Raw genomic sequence first — 4,279 nt, 5'->3', positions numbered from 1 at the left:
AGCTTCGCTTCTCTTCTCTTCTCTTAAAAGAAGGGAGCCTATTTGTCTTGAAAAAACTTAAATATCCTTTATATAAAATGCTACATCCAATCTCATGGATTTAGCATTTTATGTAAAGGATATGGACTACCAGTTCATGTAAATTCCATATTGAAGTTCATGCTAAGTGCTGGATTTGGGTCATATAGTCTTCTTTAAAAATAGATTGCAAAGTAAGAAGGATTTAAAATTAACCTTTATGTGTCTTGATAGAGCTTGAGAATCAGAACTAGAATGGTCAAATAAATATTGGGGGATTTAGCTGTCTCTTTGCTTAGACTGATGTCCTATGCCACATCCCCTGAGCCCACTGCTGACTTATTAGACATGGTGTTAATTTTGCTTTTATTAAAGGCCAAGAAAGAGTGAAGGTTGACTTATACACTGAGCCCTTAACTAGCAAAGTGTTTTTCAGAGCATCTAATAATTTGCTTTGCCTCTATGACAAGTAGCAGGTTTATAGGGATTTATCAGCTCCCAACTCATTAGAGGCTAAGAACTGGGTAGGATTTAGAAGCAAAACTGTTATCAGAGAGGACAAATGCAGAGCAGTAGACAGAAACTTGCATTGGTTCTCCCTATATCACATTCATTTCTATGGATAAATAACTTAAGTCCTTGTGGAGTCAAGGTCATGTGTTCCACAAAACATGTTTGCATCCACTAAACAGAAAAATAGTCTTACAAATGTAGCTGACTATAAAAGCAACTTTAAAAATACAAATTAACATGTATTGAAAACACCAAACCAGGAGCATCTCAGAACATCCTCAGAACATCTATAGGTGATTGAGTTTGATTTAATTTTCATTTGCATCAGCTTTGCACTTGGTGGTCAGGAACCATTCCTCATTGCAAGGAACTACTGTCCAATTTAAAACCTTAACATGTTCATAATTCTTAAGGAATGTCAATGGCTGATCAAGAATTGTAAAGAGTAACCAGCAGGCTCTAAAATTCCACATGTGCACAGGTGTTCTCTTAGTTTAGATTTTGAGCATTAATGGTGCAAAGCAACAACCTTGCTTGATCACATGTGAGTCCTGAATAGGCACCCTGACTATTAGCATATGTTTTCAGGGAACTGTCCAAATTTTGTATCTTTGCTCTTTGTCTTTTTCAGGGAAATTGAATCCTTTTCAGTTTCCCCTCTCCATTTGGTTTGTGTTTAAGATCAGCTGTGTCTCAGTGATCACAGTAGCCAAGAGCAATAGTCTAGCTGTAGAATAGTGAGGGACAGGAACTGGTGACGATTTCCTTCATGCAAATCTGCTTGCTTTATGCATTGTTATTCACCATAATAATCTTCAGCAACTTGGCTATGAATTGTTGATAGCTGAGTGCAGAACGTGAAACAGAAGCACCTCTTGGGTCAGGAGTTTTGCCCGTTGTAACATCATAATGTAATCCTGTTTGAACTGTGGATTTGGGGATTTAATGCAAAGACATATTATATAAAAGGTGGAAACTGAGTCTTTGCACTTTAAATGGAAAATCAGATCTCTGTTTGTTGTAAGCATAGGCGTAAGCAATTATGCTGGGACTTGCATCCTGAGTAGGTGGAGCAACCTCAATCCTGAAGAGGTGTGGTTAAAGTTCATCCCTGTGCTTTGGGTTTCTTTGAACTGGCTAGGCTTTGGGCAGATTTTGAGACATCTGACTCAATCCAAGGTGCAGCAAATTCTGGCTTCACTCCTCAGACCTGTCTACAGAGGTTACTCTATAGTTCCAGACAATTTATGTGAGGTGAAAAAGAGCAAGTTGGTTAATCCATACACCAGTACTGAAGATATGAAAATATTTTGTGAAATACGTAGTGAAACAACTATCGTTTGCATAGCTTTATTTTTGTGTCTCTAATCTCTGTAGATCTCTCTGAAATAATTTTTCCAAACACTGACATTCCTTTCCATGGGAGGAGACAGCACTTTGGCTAAAATGGAAAAATACTGTTGTTGAGTTGGCTGGTTAGCTATTCAATTAATATAATCTTTAGCACTCAATGACATATATTAGAGTTTTGGTTGTCAAGACACACTCTGAAAATTCCATGGATTTCAAGTGTTACCTGAGTGGCAAGTATTATGTCTTATATTATTGTCATATGAATATAGAACTTGAATATCTGTGGTCTGAAAGTTATGTAGAAAATAATTCCTAGCTACTTGTGGAAAATGAGAAAAAATGCACATATAAAAGCAAAATCTATGGAGGAAAAAGGGTATTTCTAATGGTATTTTTTCCTGGCTATCATATAAAAATAGATTATATAATAATACTTTACATATATTATATAAGAACATATAATACATACATTACATAAATATATACTATAATAAATTATTCTCTAATATTCATTATTTCATAGAATTAACACCCTGCTGACTGTGTTTGCAGGAGTTACATGAAGGAGTTACATGAAGTCCTGCAGCTTGACCTGGTATGTACATACATTCAAATATAGATGTATAGCCAAGCCATATATGCTTGTGTGTTTTGACCTGACTAAAGTAATGAGGAAAGATTTTGCCTTCTGCAGAATTCTTGAATTTCTTCAATGTGTTATACATGAAAATCTTTCAGATCGTTAATGTCAGCATAGAAAGAGGTGTGGACCTGCCTAAATGAGCCAAACATAGAAAGAGGTGTGGACCTGCCTAAATGAGCCAAACCTTCCTTCATCGGGTGGTTTGTTCAAATGTGTCGCTGGAGAATTTTGTCAGAGTTGCTGACTCTGGTATATAGTGGGTAGTTAAGCCACAAGTAAACATTACAGCTTTACCTAAAGGATAGGCATGAATAGCCATTAGTTTCACAGGAAGGGAGGAAATTACCCTTTTCCTGATTGTCAGGTGGTCTTTCCAGAGTGGATTTTAGTCGATGAAGTAGTCAAACAGTGAAGACAAAGGAACAGTGAAGAATTACTTTTCTAAAAAAAAAAAAAAAAAGACCAAACTGTAAACAGCAGTAAGTAGTTGCTTTCTTGTGTTGTTCAGCTTAAATTAACCCTGAGAAAAACTAAATATCTTTTGTTTGAACTAATTTGCAAATTCTTGGTTTGTACAATTTAACTGAATTAAGGAACATTGATGGGATGTTGATTAGTGCTGAGATTATCAGCACATACTAATAGGCAACTTGGTAAGATCCAGTGGTCCCAGCAGTGGGTATAATTGTCAGAACTATCAGGCAATTGTTGACAATCCAAATAAATTAAAAGTTACTTTTTAAAAAAATTGTTATGTAATTTGTGCTTTACTGGTTAATACCAGTAAAGCATTTCTGGAAGTTTGTCCCCTGTATATTTTTTCCATACATCCTGTACTTTTGTTTTGTTTTATAGGATTAAAAAGCCCACAAAGAATCAGAAGTGATTTTAAAATTAACTTGCTTTTCAGTAGACCCAGTTTATTCACTGCTGGACAACCCAATGTCTATTATCTGTATATAAATCCTCTCCTTTGTTCTTTTTCCATCAGGTATAAAGTAGTATTTCCTGATTTGCAAGATCCAGGTGCACTGTATGCTGATGAATGTGCGTCCCTCTTCAGAGCTCTCTGGCAAATTGGCTTTGATAACTTATCCAGTTGAAAAAGCACAAATAGCACAGTAAAATACAAACACAACTTCCAGATAGAAAAAGGAGAAGACAAGAAAGTAAACAAGGTATTTTTTTTATTCACTAATTTTCTTCCAAGCTTATAACTTTCACAAAATTATCTGCAAAAATCACACTCAAATGATGTCAGTGGTTAATGGGTTGCAAAAAAGTGTATATTAAAAAGCCATGTAATTTGTAACTCACCATTCCAGTTTCACTGTGTCTGAGAATAGAAAGAACTAAAACAATGAAAGATTTAGAGCCTAAGCTTATATTCTTTAGGGGTTTAAGATTTCTACTGTGGTTAATCAAAACTATATATTACTAAAATGCTGTAGTTAGATCTAAAAAGAAAACAAACAGAACTAAGCCCTTTCTGATTGAATACCATTTTGTTGGTAAAAATCTGTTTTCTTTTTTTTTTTTTTCCTCCCATATGTTACTATGCTGGTTATACTGTGCAAGTTGGGTAATTGCTTATCAATCAAAATTCCTTTTCAATGGAAAAGGAGAAAATGTAGGTAGGACAGAGAGGTAAAAAAAATATTCTAAATGCAGTAATCTGCTGTTCTTGAAAAAAAAATCTGATTTTCTATGAAATTAGGAATTCATTCATCCATTCATTCTAACTTCCTCTGC

The 4,279-nt window shown here is 35.0% G+C and overlaps 1 long non-coding RNA gene across 1 annotated transcript; it reads left to right on the top strand.

The window, feature by feature from the left end:
• Positions 1–1,242: 1,242 nt before the first annotated feature.
• Positions 1,243–3,671, top strand: LOC137477260 (uncharacterized). The gene is made up of 2 exons (XR_011000908.1): positions 1,243–1,780; positions 3,527–3,671. It is a non-coding gene; the product is annotated as an uncharacterized lncRNA (long non-coding RNA).
• Positions 3,672–4,279: the final 608 nt, after the last annotated feature.

Source organism: Anomalospiza imberbis, chromosome 7, assembly GCF_031753505.1.
Source record: "Anomalospiza imberbis isolate Cuckoo-Finch-1a 21T00152 chromosome 7, ASM3175350v1, whole genome shotgun sequence".
Taxonomy (NCBI): domain Eukaryota; kingdom Metazoa; phylum Chordata; class Aves; order Passeriformes; family Viduidae; genus Anomalospiza; species Anomalospiza imberbis.
Note: the sequence above shows the minus strand (reverse complement) of the source record. Positions and strands in the feature narration are given on the sequence as shown.